Here is a 16,779-nt window from a genome sequence, read left to right as displayed (position 1 = left end):
CCCGCCGCCGCGCGCCGTCACAGTGCGCGCCTGCGCCGCGCGGTGCTCCGCCCGCGGCCGCCAGGGGGAGCCGCGGAGCTCGCCCGCCCCCTCCCCGCCGGGCCGTGCTCGCCGGCCGTGGGCGAGGAGAGGCGGGGAGAGGCGGGCGTTGCGCCGCGGCTCGGCCCGGCCCGGCCCGGCCCGGCCCGGCGGGAGATTCAAACAGCCTCGCAGCCCGCCGTGACGGGAGCGGCAGGGAGCGCACCGGGCGGGGCGAGCGGGCTCAGAGCCCTCCCAGCGCTCTTCGCCGTGGCCCTCCGCACAAAGCCAGCCCCGGGCGGGGCGAGAGCACGGAGCGCGTCGCCCTGAGGCACCGCCGCCGGCCGGCCCTTCGCCTCATAAAACACGTCGGAGGCTCCAGCTGGGTGTTTAGATACAGCCGGCGTCGGGTCTCTCCTCCTCCGCTGAGGCGCTTGAGGGCCGAGGGGCTGGGTTGGACGTAAACGGGGGAGAAAGATAGTATTTGCTAAAAGCAATGTTGAGGTGTTCGAGTTGTTCCGTCGGTGTGGCAGAGCCGTCTGGGGCGCTGCTGCTTCGTGACAAGTTGAGCAGCGTCCCTCCTTGCTATCCTCAGCAAGGATATCCTCAGCCTTGTTTCCTCAGCGTCCCTCCTTGCTATCGCGGGTCTCCCAGAGAGCGGGGGGCTCGCTGTCTTGCCGCGCAGGCGGAACGGCCTTGGAGGGGCCCTCCTCTGCCCTTTTCATGATTGTATAAATAAATTATATTCGCTGTACGCTCCTGCCAGCTATCTGTGGCAGTTCTGGGGTAAAAAAGCTCACCGCCTCGTTCAGGAGGTAAATTATTGCTCGCGTGATGAAGTTTCAGCTCCGCCTTTTTTGCGGTGTGGTGGCCCAGAGCTGAGGCTGAATAAACACGTCGATCCACGAAGGCTGTCAGCTGAAGTAGCTTCTGCTTTGAAATACACATTCCCATGAGGATCCGAATGAGTTACCCTCATTTCCTTGGCGTTCACCACCTTGAAATGCAATGGAGGTTTGGGCAGTGCTGGATTTCCTTGTCGCTGGGGTGATGTGTCGGAACGTCCCAGGACAACACGCGTTACTTGGTTCATGAGGTGGGGAAAGCCAAGAACGGCTTACCCTGAGTCCTCTGCTCAGGGTTCAGGCAAGCATCAGCGTGTAGGAAGGCGTTTGCCTGACGCTGAGTGCCATTTTGGTCCCGTTTCAGGCAAAGGAAAGAAAGTAAGCTGGTCTTAAAGTTCTGAAATGCTGGGATCCTTGCTTCCAGCTATGCAAGACGTGTGTCGCTCTTCTCCTTATTGTTCTCCTGTTTCTGTTATCGCTTGGTTACTGTCTGCACAACAAGTCACTTTGCAACGTTTACAAAAACTTCAAGGTTTAGATGCATTCCTCGTGTTCTGCGGCGCTGGTGGCCCTGCTAGCAGCTGGCACCCTGCCTCTCTCCGAGGGTTTTTCTCTCTCTCCACCTCCTGGCTCAGCATCCCCATCCCTCGTCCCACGGGGCCAGAAGCTGAAGCCCCGGGCTCGGCGCCTGGGCGCAGGAAGCTCGCCGCTCTCCCTTCCTTCCCTCCTTCCTTCCTTCCCTCCTTCCTTCCTTGCTTGCTTCCCTCCTTCCCCGGCAAGCGTCTCCTCTCGGGCAGGGCTCGAGCGCTGTTAGCTTTTTAAATTAAAGGCTCCCAACACCGCTCCTCCGGGCGAGAGCGAGGAACGCCGGCGGGCAGGGGGCTCGGCTCGGCTCGGCTCGGATCCCCCTCCTCTTCCTCCTCCTCCCCCCTACTCCCTGCAGCCCCGCGGGGCTGCTCCCCCTCCCGTCTCCCTCCCGCCCGGCGGGGACCCGGCTTTGGGGCCGGGGGCGGCTCCCACAGCTCCGCGGGGCCGGGGCCGGGGCCGATCGCTGCCGGCTGGGCCGCCCGGGGCTGCCCGGCCGCGGCGGCGCTGGGGGAGCGGGTTTCTTTGTTGGCTGCCGGCTGACTGGTTCCCATTAATCTCCCGCACTGGCCGTGGCCGTCTCCACTTCCTGCCTTCGCATACTTCTCTCTCCCTCGATCTCAGCCCCTTCCCTCCTCCCGCCCCCCTCCCTCTTCCCAGCTCCTTCAAAAAAGCTGCAGCCGCCCGGGCGGAGGGAGCGCACCGCTGCGCGCCTCGGTAAGAGCCGGGGAGCCGCGGGCCTGGGCGGGGGGGAGAAACCGCGGAGCGGGGCTGCGGGGGCTCCCGGGGCCCGGCCCGGCCCGGCCCGGCCCGGCTCGGGCAGCGCGAAGCTGGGCGCCGCGTCCCTGCGCCCGGGCGGAGCGGCCGTCCCGTGCCGCCCGGCACCGCCGTGCCCCGGACGCGTCCCGCCTGCTGGGCGGCGAGGGCAGGGGCACCCCCGAGGGATGGAGCCCAGGAGACCGCTTCGGTGGGACCGGGCTAAGCAAGCGGGCTGGGGAGCCAGCCCCCCCTCGAGCGTGGGGCTCTGGTCTGGGGAGAGGAGGGAAGCTGTGGCGCTTTGCTTCCCTTCCAGTGCCCGCTGGCGTTGTGCGTCCAGCTGGCTGCAATATCTGCGTGCACACTGAAAGGAGCAGAAGAACCACCTGGACTCCAGCGGAAGAGTTGAGGATCCCAAGGCAGATTTAGCCGAGGAGCTGAGGGAACTGCTTCAGCAGTTCACTTGGTGGGAAAGTCAGAAGTACTGCTCTTGGCTTGGTACCAAGCGTTTGCTTTACTAAAGAGCAGCGGGTCACCGCAATCAAAGAGTAGCGGCTACATATGAGAGAGCCTTCTTGTGTTTACTTCGGTTTTATCACTCAGCTGTATTTTTGAATCTTAACAGTCAAGCTAAATTAAGCGGGATGCGTAGTATAATAGCATGGAGTAGGTTGATAGTAATGTTTGTTACCCTCTTGTTTTCCTATTGCACTGATTTGGGGTAACAGTTTTTTTTTCATTTCATTCTGTGTAGATGGTCTTTAACTTCAGCCAGATACTGAACAGTCCAGTAAAGGCCACCTGGAATGATCAAAACTTTCGGGAAACAAAGGATGATATTGTAGTTGTCTGACTTCTGCTCATGCAGAGTAGGGTGAATTGGGGTGAGGTTAACTAGCCTTTAAGACTCAATGATGGTTTGATTATTTGTGATTTATATACACTCAGTAGATGAAAAAATTCCAACAGTGCATGGATAAGTTAACAAAGAAAAAGTAGAAGTATCTTACATTTAAGATCAGATTTGAGAAAATCATGCATGTTCAGGAATGTCAAAATCTAACATTGATTTTCATGATTGGGTTATGCAGGTGGCAAAATAGGAATCTGTTACCAGTCTGAAAGGTGAGAAAAAGATTTATGCCTTTGGTCATTTGTTTCCTTTTGGCTTTAGGATCAGTTTTTAAAAGCAAAACCAACACATTTAAGCAATTATGATTACTTCAGCAAGATACCTAAGCATGTAGTCAAGCACCTTTTAAAACTAGCTGCAGGATAGGCGCTCTTGAGAGTGACCAGACTGATGGGAATCTGCCACCTTCCTTCTGCGAGGGAACTGGTTTCCTCCTGGGGTACGGAGGAGTGGGGAGCGGAGCTCCTTGGGTAGGGGCGATAGCATGGGTGGTGCTGAGCCTCACTGAGAGACTGGCAAACTCCCATGTGCGCCTCATATGCAGAAATAGGGGAATCCTGCTTGGCTCGGCGTTCTTCTGCTCTCTTCAGGGTGATGAACTTCCCTAGGCAGCTTGCTCAGCATACTCACTGCCTTCCCTAGTGTTGGGAAGGAGAGGCACCTCCTGTCCTTTCTTATCCTGCATTTTTGTGCTGTGGCTGCCAGAATTTGCTCCGAGGAGTTCAGAACCGACCCTTGCAGTTTCCCTTTAGGCAACTGACTTTTAACATATACCGTAGCATTTAAAGGAGCGTGTGACCCCTTATTACTGGTGACCCTGTAAACCATTGTGTAATCTGTTGACTGTAATGTACCGTGGCAATTTATTCTTGGTTGGGAAGTCTTGCCAAGGACTTGATGGAATAGCATGATTTTATCCACTTTATTGTTTTCATTGTGTTTCATAAACATCTAAGACCCTCTGGGAAGAATCACTGGGGCGGCTGGGCCTCCTTTTTTTTTTAATTGCTGGTTAAATAAATGTGGCCAGTTTAAAAAAAAATAGAAAAAAAAAAAAAGTGGTATGCAGGATCTCAGAATGCCTGGAACTGCTAAACATTCATGTTTAGGAAGCAGAACTATTTTTAGTGTAGGGGCATTTAAAGAAATGATACTAGCCCCTTGTGAAGAGGTCACCGCTAAGTGCGCTGAAGAGCCTGCTTTTAACTGGAGAGCAAAACCAAGTTTCCCACAGCTGAATAAAGTCAGAGAACCAGATCTGTACTTTTCCCACTTAACTGAAGAGAGAGGGGATGGACTTCTTGTTGGTTTACAGTAGTGGGAGTGAGGAGGCCTGAATCCTTACCTCACACATGCAAAAATAAAAAAAATCCTGGTCTTGGGGAGATGCTCAGCTTTCTGATTCTTTCCAACCCATGTCTGCAGTGGAGATGTGGGACCGAAAGGCATTTACAACTTTCTGAGAAGTGCTAGGAACTGGCAGCTGGGAGCAGCGTGTACCCCTCAGGATCTGTCTGGGAGAGGGCACAGCTCTCATGAATGCATCCCTGGCTGCCATCCTCATTTATTGCTAAAAGAAATGGGGTAAAAAAAGTCTGTGGGTGCTTGAGAACCCAAGCCGACTTGGGATCCTAATTCAGTTCTGAGTGTGGGACTGAGGCTGCTAAATAAATTACTTTAGATTCACTGAAGATATCCCTCAGCTCCTCTGACCAGGAAATAGAAGTACTTGGTTTTGGTGGTTTAAGAGAATGTGGCTTAGGTCAAAGTTACCACTGTGTGCTGGGCCCACCGTGTCCATGGTGTGTCATGAGTGACCTAATATAATGGTTAATGAAACCCAGTATCTTGCAGGGCAAAGAACCCAAATCTGGACTGATCAGACTTCAGAATGTATCAGATGATAGCTGAGTCAAATCAAGTTTTGGTCCAAGCTTCAGTGATTTCTTGTTTAACATTAGTTCAGTTTAGATTAGGAATTACTACTTTTCTCCTATACTACTCTACTATTCTACTTTTTTGTTAATGCTGAATGCCATGTGTGTAAGTTTTGTCTCCATGCTGTAAAGTGTATGCAACTGCTGCTTTTCACATTTTTTGGTCTGCAGTTGGGATTTAGTTGGCAGTGTGGATAGAGGCAAGTTTGGGGAACTGAATCCAAATATTTACATTCTCAGTTTGGCCTAGTCCTTATGCTTGTAAACACTCATAGTCACATTGAACTTTGGGGAGGTTATAAGTGGCCGTATCAGGCCTTGGAGAGTCACACCCTACAAGACCTGAAATTCCCGCTTCTGGGAAGAGTTTCGGATGTATTTTTTGGGTGTATATATCTCAGCTTGAGAGTTAGTACTTCTCACTCTTTCCCCTAATCTGACTGCAAAATCTTGTCAATCTTGTCCCGTGTCTTGCTTTTTTTGCCTTTTTTTTTCCTTCTTCTTTTTTTCTTTCTTTTCTTTTTTCTTTGCTTTTTTTCTTCTCTCAAACTCTGCCCCAATAGGTCTTCCTCCCTCCATCGTCGCCATTTCCCCAGCCCTTGCTTTTTAGGGGGACTGATTTGAACAATGGTGATGTTTGCTCATGTAGAGTCAGATTTAAGCCCTCTTTTCCTTCATTTATGCTTTGAACAGCTGTCACTTCATTAGAAATCTTTTAATTGCTAGGGACTGAGCCTCTAAGTTTTGTTCTGCATCATCATTTAACCTTTCTGAAGTCCGTGTTACCACAAACTGTAGAGGTAGGGATCAACTGCTAAGTTAACACCTCATGGCCAAGCCACCCTCTTGCTTGGCTGTGCCTTTCCATTTGGGTTTGGATTTTGAAACAACAGTTTAGTTGCAGAAAGCTTGTGACTATAGATAGAGGAGACTGAGTTGCAAAGAATTACAGTCCGACGTCCTACTCATCACTTGAGGTCGGTAACTTTATATCCTTGGCCAACCTAGCTTTGAAGGAGATTGCATTAGTTGAATCCACAGTGAACATACTTAGAGTAACCTAACTTTGCTTTCTGTCTGGAGCATGATCAGAACTGTTTGGGTAAATGGATGCTACTTCACACGGACAGTGCTTTTCATATGCTCTGCTATAAGCTTCTGACCCTGGAGGTGCGTTAGGGCTGAGGAAAATAGGTTAAGAGGTGTTCATTTTAATGCCACCTTTCAACAGTTTTTGAAGATGTGTTTGTTTGAGCCATTTCCTCCTGCTGAAAACCTGTCAGCCACAGCAATGGAGCTGAGACTTCAGTGAATTTGTGCAAATGGAAAGGTCCTCAAGGAAAGTGCGGTGAGGTTTTGTCAGAAATGCACCCCGTATGTGTTCACACGCACAGGAACAGGATGTCGGTTTGGTCTTGGTGTATCAGTCTCCCCACTTTCTCTTTAAAATGAAGACATAGAAATGCTTGACATATGAACATTTATTGTTAGTGTTGGTGCCAACACAGGAAGCTAGGTCTTTGAGCTGAAACATTTAACATTATTCCCTAACTCCCATGTTATTAAAAACACTCATTGTGCAAACTTCTAATACTATTACTCATTTAATCATTTTGACAGGGTCGTCACACTGAGTTAATGGCTTGCATTTTTTCCCCTTCAAAGAAGGCTTAGTTGTCTTCATACAACATCCAGTCACAATCACAGGGGACAGATGCTAATTGACTAGCACTGTGCCAAGGGCCCTGCCCGGCCTGCTATTCTAAGTATTAGTGCAGAGACCAAAGTGCTTTAGGAGAGCTGCCCCGGAAGATCTCGCAACCCTGCTTTAGTGAGGAGCAGATGTTGCAGACACGGACTCTTTCCATTGTTCTGAGAAGTCCTTCAAGTCAGGAGATGGATCTGCCTCTTGACATTTTCGCTTTCAACATTGTTACTACTCTGAGGGAGTACAAACAGTTTCTGCAAGACAGGATGAAATGATAGAGGGGTTTGAATGATTCTGATCCTTTGTCCTGATGGAAACTTCTGTCACTCAAGGTCACCGGAAAGGGAAATATATTTGGCTTGATGTCATGTTGCATTCCGAGTGGGCACAGTACGCTAAAGAAAAATGGAGATTATTGACTCCGCATGTGTGAAAGTGCTCATCTCATTGATACTACAAGATTGTGATGATGGGGTTTCCAATGTGATTGTGATGATGGGGTTTCCAATTTCCTTCTTAATCCTGGCTTTAGGCTCACAAGATCCCCTTAGCCAGTGTTGTTTAAATGAGCTTCATTAACTGAGAATATTGTTTTGAAGGTATGGCAGACAAGCAAAGTGCAAAAGCTTTTGTAATCACCTCTGTGATGGCAGGCTCTGGCTACTTCCACTGTTAAGTGGCAAATTGGGCAGCAGTTCCACACCGTAGCTTGGATTTTGCTGCCTGCTATATTAACTTCCTCCGTTCTACCCAGACCGTGTAAGAAATGGCTGACTAGAAAGAGAGGTGGGATCAGAACAGGGGAGCACAGAAGGGGGTCAGAAAGAAAAGAGGTCTAAAATCGTCTGAAACTCTTTGGGCCTAGTGTATATGTTAACCACAGTCTACAAAATTGTTCAAACAGCATTCAGTATTTGCAGATACAGTTCATGTACCTTTAGGTTGGTATGTCTATCTCTCTGATGGCATTTTATGGACGTATCTATTGCTAGTTCTGCAGAACTAAGTAAATATCCCGCATCGCTTGTAATGTTTAAAGAGCGTTCCGTCGCTGTGCCCCTTGTTGCTTAGGCAGTAGGGGACGCTTGCTGAATGGTGGTCCGCAGGGGCAGCCACACTGTGCAGGTACCTGTTCCCTGCCACATGAGACCAGAGGATTCTTCCTTTCTTTGCTGTAGCTGTAGAGGAGCCCCCCATTTTATACGTGGCACAAGTGCAAGGTCTGCTACTGTTTCAGCCTTTTGTTGCACTGAGACAGAGCATTTCACTACTGTGTGTTCTTCACCTGTTTCGTAATTCTTTGGTGTTTGTTCATTATTCATAATAACCTGGACTACTTCTTTGGAAATTACCTTTTTGCTTCACTTGCAGGGGCTGGATTACCTCCCTTGCCCCTCTGCTCTGGGGCTCCAACTTCTGTTCTCCTGTTTGTAGGAGAAGTTTAAGTTAAGATCTCACGTGACACAGTTCTCTGAACAGGGAGGTCGCGAATGCAACTGGGCTGCCATAGCTGCCCTTGGTTGTGAATGTCTGCCAACAACTTGGCAGCAGGACCTTCTGGGGCTTTTGCTGCTATAGTTGCAGAGCAGCCAGCAGAAGAATTGCTCTGTCTCTCCAGAGAATGTCCTTAGGCATGAGAAACAAAGGGAGGTATCATTGCCAGGTGACAGAGCTATCTTCTCGTCCAGTGCCACAGGGAGTTGGGGATGAATCTTCATTGGACCGCCCTGCTTTTCCTGTGGCCATGTAACTTGTACAACAGAGGTAACACTCTGGAAAAGGTAAATTCAGGAGAGATGCCATTTTATACACAAATAAAGCCTCATTTAAGGCCTTGTGCTTCAGGGAAATTTGCCTGGTATCTCCCAGGAAAATATTTGCCATTCCTTTTTTCTTTGGCGTTCTTAGCATGTTTATTATTTCTCCTTTTATTCCTTGATTCTCCCTCTCAAACCTGGCAGATAGGCTTTAACAACCTGTATGTGCCATACCCTCTAGTTGTGCTGCATCCAGGCTGCATATGGGTGTGTGATCTAGATTTTGTGGATCCCATGGCTTGGGCTTTGTTAGAATCTATGAAGGGGATAAATGGTAACAGATTCTTCAGTCACCTATGAACATTGGAATTTCTTGTTTGTCGTAGATATTCCCTGACATCAACTATCTGAGCTGCAAGATGTCAGCTGGTGACATATTCCTCTGCTTGGGCAGTTTCTCTGATGTTCAGATTTGTGTTTACTGGAACACCAAGGGAGATGTCAGCCTGTGCTTTGCATCCTACAGCAGATCTGACCAAGGTTCCACGTTAACTCTGGCTTTGTTTGCTATTGAGTTGTCTCCCAACAAGGCAGTTATCTTTGAGTTTGAGGAACTAATAAAGTTGGTGAATGTGGAGGTAAAATGTCTTCAAAATGAAACACCAAGAGAGCTGAGAGATTTTCAGTGGCAAGCACTTTTTAGAGAGAGAATAACAGCAGAGGGTAAAAAGACACTGTTTGTTCATCCTTCCACCTCCATGAGATTAGATTGTTCCCTGGCGGAGGGACCAGGATATATGGTTGGGGGGAAATGATTGCCTCGTCTTTCAGTTGGGTGGATCTCCATATATTGTGCTATTTCTGCCAACAGAAACACTGAAGAGGTTAGTACCTAGCATAACAGCACACCCTGTGAGAAAGAAGAGAATTTACTTTCTGCCCTGGGTAAAACTGGCTTCTTTTGAAGCTTAATGTTTCAACCTATTGTTATTATTTTTAGCAGAGAGCTTAATAATGCGGAGTATGAGTTTAACGAGACTAATTTTTGGCATACTAGCGCTGACCCAGAACTACTGTGGGTAGACTGTGATTCGATGGAAGAAAGCATCTGGCCTATTCTTAAATTTTGAGAGTTGATAGAGGTTTTTGCCCTGTAGAAGTGAATCTGAGCTTCCAGGCTACAGGTATGCTCTGGAAGCAGAATAATTAAGTTCAGTGACATATTCACGTGAGAAATTAAGATATGTAATGAATTTTGAAGAACATGCATATTCATGAGCCTACAGATAATGGATAAAACAGCAGGAATCCAATCCTGGCTAGCTTACTGCTTTGTCTTGGACCAAAACTTCCTTTTCCCTTTCCCATATGCTTTGCAGCAGAACAGGTTGGCAACCGTGTCTGCGTGTCCAGCCCAGAAAAACATGTAGTCAGAAGGTTAGCTGGGGTGGAGACCACACAAAGCAGTGTGATTTGGACCAGGTGAGTTATCCCGGCATGGAGGCCCTGTCTACTTAATTCTTGCTCACCTGGCACTGTATTTTTGGCTGTTACTTTTCAAATTGCTTCTGAGTTCATTTTTTGTTTCCTTTTTCTTTTTTCCCTTCCTCTTAGTTAGCCGTATCATAAAAGGCAAGTACATGTCAGCTGTTTTGAAATAAAGTTTTTAATGGAGGTTTAGCATGATGTTAAATGCTGAGTGGTCAGTGTGAGACTTTTTGATCCAAGGCTTGTTGACGTATGTAAGGTGGTTGTTGTTGTTTTGTTTTGTCCCCCCCCCCAATACACAACAAATGGGCTAACCTCCATAACTTCCAAAAACTGGATGAGGGCTTCTGAGGGCTTCTCAAGCAAGTTAGGGTTAGTGGTTTATGGAGTAGGGCAACTGACAATAATAATAATAAAGCAACAGAAGCTATATTCAGACAACTTAAAATGGCAGAAATATTATAAAATACTATATTTCATATATGCAATGCATGTATCTTTCACTTGTAAATCTCAAAGCACTTAGCAGTGTTAATGAATGAAAGACCCCACATAGCCCTGGTAGGTGAGGGAAGTATCAATACATATGAGAAAGTTGAGGAAGGTAATCTTGGAAACAGAAAGAAACACTTTCCCTCCACTTTCAGTTTAAAGAAAATTAGAACTATATGGTGCAGCAAGCTATCTTATCTTCTTTCATCTCTTGAACTGGAAATACATACCCAGAGTAGTGCTTTTGAGATGGCAATAATGCAGTTGCCCTTCAATTATTGAAATGACATTTTTTTTTTTTTTTTTTTTTCAGCTAGAAAGTGAGGTTACTTAATTTCAAGATTTGATGGGCTAAATTATATATAGAGATATGATGTTAATAGTCCTTTTTTTTTTTTTTTTACATTTTTTTATTTAAAAATTTGACTTGTTCTGTATCTTCTTATCTTTGATGTTTTGAGATTTAGTCATAGCCATTCTTTCTGGTTAAAAGTCAGCAGTGATTCTGTATGTAAACACCTACCTCCCCGCCCCCCCCCCCCCCCAATATATTTGTGTAAAGCTTTACTAAGAAGCAAAGATGTGCTCATGTACATCAACGTGCAGCACAGGCTTACCTCTCATGTGGATTATATTTATCACAATTATTCAGAAGATAATAACTTAGCCATATAATTTCACAAATATTCCAAGCAGTATTTTCTATATGCTGACTAAATTAGGTGTAACCCCCCCCTTTTTTTACTGGTGTAAACAGAGGTAATTTTGATAGGCAAGTTAGTACATGGATGTTTTAGTTATCCCGAAAGTTTATTTTGAGCAGGGAGGGGGGGAGACAAAGATCCTTTCCATCTTCACAATTTCCTATCTTTAATTACGGGTTCTCAGCTCTCTACACAGCCTTCACTGGGTTAGACTGAAATAGATTAAAAAAATGCTCTGGCTTTTTTCCACCCTGCTGAGATTTGCTAAGTCACTCATGAGAATTAGATGATCATTTCCCGTTAAAGTCAGTTTGAACCAGATACCAAAATCCTCAGTGTGGCTTCGGCCTAATTGTTTAACAATAAAACATCCCCATTGCTGCTCTTAGAGGGAACTCAGGATCTTCGCGTTAAGAGTATGATCAAGTGTTGCAAGCAGAAGTCAGCAACTTATTGTTTCAGTGTTTTCCTTGTAGTAAAGACATTTACTTATCCATGTATATATGTCAGTATACGTCTGCTGAAACAGAAAAGTACCTCTTTGCTAAAACAATGTTACTTCAAAATATCTGCTTTCCTTTTTGTTCTCATACTCAGTCAGAAGAGAATAGCTTTATTTTGTGGTGTCAATGTTTTTATACTCTTATCCCATTGATTTTTATCCACTCTGGGAATAATCACCCATAAAAAAGTGTGTTCGTCTTTCCTCAGAAGAGACTGCTTTCTTTTCCAGCAGCACCTACTGTTAAGTACAATGTCCATAGGAAGATAGAACCCCAGGTAAAGAGATACTAGCTTGCAGACCTCTTGTGTCCTCCTGCCTGCTTTCTTATTGACTCGCTAGGAGGTTGTCTAAGTCATTTCATTACCTGTAATCTCTATTTCTGTGCATTTGAAGGGATAACTGATATCTCTCCTCATATTCTTGAGATCTGCATGTTAAAGGAGCTTAACTTACTAAATGCTCATATTTTGCATTTTGTTGCATTTCTTTCCTAACCTGGAAAAGATGTGATGGCCTGAAATTGCGCTCTGAAGGCTGATGGCAGTTGTAATGTAAAGTTTCAGGGAACAGAAGACTGACCGAGGGAGCTCTGAACTTGGGCAGGCAGTACCTCATGTTTGTTCTGCACTGACACCTTTAGCCAAGCAAAGAAAAGGCGTTGATGTTGGAAGTAGCTGCAGCCACACTCCTTCACCAAATATGAGGTGAAGCCCTGAAGGGAAGGAATAGCAGTGGTGTATGACCCAGCAAAGAGTATTCAAGATTATTCCCTCAAAGTTTCCGGACCCTCCAAGGCACCTGACGATTCGGTAGCTGCCAGCTTGACGCTCTTTTTAGAGGCTCAAAGCACATAGGTTTTATAGGCCTAGTAAAGCAGCACTGCACAAGGGCACTGTTAAATTATTTTTGTGATGCAGCAGAAGTTCTGACTTTCCTTTTTCTCATTGTATTTCCCACTGCCCAGTAATTGTAGCTTCTGTCAGGTTACACTTTCATTTAAAGAAAACAGTACAGATACGTTTATAGGTGAACGTGCTCTGTGAATACTTTATTTCACTGCTATGTTAAATGTGTAACAAATCTGTTTGGCAGCTACCTAACAGGAAACACGGTATAGGTTTCTTTAGCACATTTATTGTGCTCTAAAATTTTCAGGTTCAATTGGGTTTTAGATAACACTTTCTCTGTAATAACCTCTCAAATACCCTTATTTCTTTCTCAGTCCCTTAAATTCTGCAGGAACTTTGATAGGTTTTTACGTATGCCTTCAGTTTGACTTGCTAGAGCAACTTCTGCAGCAAACCTAGCTGCAACTCTTGCAAAATACATATATATATATATATATATTTTTTTTTTACAGTGTAAATGGATTACACTTGGGACATTTTTTTTTTTTTTTTCCTATGTGGATAAAATACAGACAGAAGGAAAAGAATGAGCAGGTGACAGAAGCCTTATTTATGTCCTCTGCTGTGCTTTGCTTTCTGCAGTGGCTTTCTACTCATGCTCAGTAGCATAACCGTAAGCTTCTTCCCCCTGTTGTGAAGGGGATGCAGGCTGGCAAAGTGAGCTGCTGCTTTTTCTCCCCCAGCAGTTTTTTGGGTCCTTTTGCACATTGATGTGGACACTTCCACAGCGCTTGGCACACAAGCTGAGTTGGCTGATCTATCATGACAATGCTTTATTGTGCTTGCCAACAGTTTCTTTCAGTACAACACTAGCTTTGCTACTCCAGAAACTCTCCTTTCCTTGTTAGCTGGTGGCAGGGGATAGTTTAAACAAGAGGCCAGGGTGGATGACAGTTTCTAGCTCAGCTGGGGGAAGATGGGCTGCTAAAGGGATAGAGAATTTTTTAAGTGCTCTCAGCTTGTACATTGTGAGACCAAACTAGAGTGGTTTTAGTATACACACTGCTTGTTTTCCTCAGAGCTGTTCTCTGGCCCAAGGCAGTCACTCCTGAAAAGTGTCCTTGGTTTAGGCAGTTTGTGACCTGCCCCCTGGCCCCACAGCTGCTCCATCCTCAGGCAGTGCAAGCACATCCTTTACATCAGGCCAAATGCCAACTGCATATTTGGGACTGAAATCACATCTGTTTTTTGAGTCAAAAAAACCCAACCAACAACAAAAAATAAGACTTTCTTTTTCATTTTGTAATGTTTTTTTTTTTTTTTTTTTTTTTTTTTTTTTAATAGAGGAAATAGAAATTTAAACCATGGACTGTATAAATATTTATTTTACCTCAGCAAAATGCAAGTGCATACAAACATGATGATATTGTGCTTCTTAGACAAGGATATTGAAGTAATGGTGGAGAAAAAAAAACCCTGCAACAACAAGGTGAAAAAGACATTGGATCTTCCCAGGACTTCCGTTTCCTCTTTGGAAATCAGACCTGCTGATGGTTTTCTGTACTATGTTCAATAGCAACACCAAGTGAATTGAAAAGCAGAGAAAAACATACGTTCCTCCGTGGCTGATACTTCACAAGATCAGGGTTACGTATCTGTCTTTAGGGCTGAGAGATGCTCACTTGCTGTTCATTTGGGACTGCAGTTGTAAGTGCCTTTAATGATGTGGGTTTCGACTCCATTTGTCTAGCAAGCCTCACCTGGGGGATTGCTCCACTGCGAGGAGCGTGCTCCTGGATGGAATTTGTAGATGACCGCCTACAGTGCTCTTCCTGGCTGTCAGGCTGAACCTCAGCCTTTGCTGCTGTAGTGTTTGAGGGACTGACTTAGGAAAGTAGCCTGCACCCTACTCCCCTGCTTCACACAACATTTCTTACTCTGCTGAATGTAAAAGGGTGAGAAAATCGCAGCGTGGTAGCGTTTTACCTTTGCTTAAAGAAGAATGTAAATTTTTCAGCAGGATATGAAGCGGTGTGAAATCTGGCTTTGAATTGGGACTGGTGGGTTTGGCAAAGCAAGGCGTGTGATGTGAATCTAGTTTTTGCAAGGTCCTCTAAGACTTTCTGGCTAAGCATTTTCTCATGAGCTAAACAGCACTGAGAAAGGCTCTCTGTGTGGGTAGGAGACCTCCCAAGAGCATGCTTAGTTCTGTGATTCAGTGGATGGCATCTGCCCCCTGAATGGAGAAGACATCTATCAGTGGTACAGCAGGCAGCTGAGAGTGCAATTCTGTCTGGGACCATGGTCTGCAAGTGACATGTGAATCAGGTGCTGGACTTAAAGCGACTGAACACTCGTGCCTTTCTGCAGCTCTCAGATTTAAACAACAGCTCTAGGCACTCTGGGCTTACAAGAATGTAATAGCGATTGCCCTGCAACATTAATGTGTCATCTAAAGATAACAAAAGCTCAGGCCACCAACACTGTTAAACAATTGTAAACAGTACAGATTAAGTTAGCTCACAAATCAAACCAAAAAACCCTCTCTTCTACCCTTACCAGCCCCTACAGAGACTTGTTGGACGCAACGATTTTGACTCATCCTTGGAAGACTACCAACTTTGGAAACATGGGATATTTCTGACCAATTTGGCATCAGGCACAAGGCGCTATTTACACTCTAGTTTGGTTAACTGCAATTTTGTCTCCACAGGCTTCCCCTCTTGCTCTACATGGATACAATAATATTTTTTCCTTTGTGCCCTCTATCCTTCTGTGGCTTTTTAATGTTAAATGAGGTTTATGCTTCACTCCAGAGACAGCTGTATTTCGGCAGTAGGTGAAGCTATTTGTGTCACTGCCCACTTCTCACTGTTTATTTTTCAAAGTTTTCGCAAGGTCCTTAGTTATTAATTGAAAAGACTTTGAAATTCTTACATACGGAATATCATCGCTTGGAGCAGTGTTTGAATAAACAAAAACAACAACAACAAAAAAACAAACTTAAAGATGTTTCTTGTACGTGCTTTGAAGTTTTCAGCTTGTATTTGTGCAAGTGATACTACTTAGCTCCAGCACAGTGCTTTTCATTGCAGCTCTCCAAAGTGCTTTACAAGCTGATCAAAGCCACTTCTAAAGCTAATTGAATCTTTTTGATTAAATGAAGTATGGTTTAAATGTGGTATTCTGATAGTCTTGAATATTTCATGGAAATACATTTATGCTAGGAGAGTTTCCTAAGGGTCAGAGAGGGACAGAAGCAGAAACACCCCCAGCAGCTGCTTTGGCTGGACATAGCAGCATGGTTCTTAGTGTGAAACACAAAGTTTCTTGTTTCATTCAAACTTTAAATAAAATCAAAGAATGAAACTTTGAAGATTGTCATGTTTTTTGGATGACTTTAGCCAGTATCTCCATTTTGTAGATTAAGAAATCAAAGCAGAGGGGAAATAAAATGACACACAATAACTGGAGTTGCCTACTATGCCAAAGATGCAGCTGGATTTCTGGGTCCTCTGTGAAACTGCGCTGTAGTTTACCAAGTCCTTTGATCTACTGCTTTTGCAGAAGTACTGTTATTTTCTTTCAGAAATTAAGCTTACAGTTCTAAACCAAGTGAAGTTTGTAGATAAATAATAGCGAATTTCTCCTGCTCAAAGAAAAGAGAAAATAAGGCTCAAGGTGGACCTAAATGTTACTCTGTAAATGAGAAAAAAACGATAAACCGTTTTACTGCTGATATATTGCAACAGTCCTGCTTTCTAGGATTGCTATAGGAGTTTGGGAGCAGAGGTGGAACTGTAATGAGTTTCCTCTGATTATATAAAAAAAAAAAGAATTCCTGGAACTTAAAAAAAAAAAAAAAAAAAAGGTAAGGATAGTACATGCCATGGCACTAAAGAAGAGGTGGCAGGAAAATTTGAGAGAAAAATTGAAAGAAAGAAATAAGGGCTGTGCTGCTTTATCTTATTTTAGCTCATTCTGAAAGACAAAGCTTACTCTGGCCTTGCTTTGCTGTTTATGAAGTGAAAATAAGTTACTGCCTTCAAGTCAGAAAGGGCCTTCCTCTAACAAACAGCAGAGATCCAATGCCCCATTTGTTGTCTTGACATTTTGTTTTATCGCTCCAGTTTGCAGAGCAATCTCCGGAGGTTTGTGAAGTATGCATGAGTAAGAGAGAAACGCACTACTATCTTCTTTTGGGAACTTTGGGGATTTTAGTT

The sequence above is a fragment of the Oxyura jamaicensis genome, chromosome 5 (genome assembly GCF_011077185.1).
Source record: "Oxyura jamaicensis isolate SHBP4307 breed ruddy duck chromosome 5, BPBGC_Ojam_1.0, whole genome shotgun sequence".
Lineage (NCBI taxonomy): Eukaryota > Metazoa > Chordata > Aves > Anseriformes > Anatidae > Oxyura > Oxyura jamaicensis.
Note: the sequence above shows the minus strand (reverse complement) of the source record.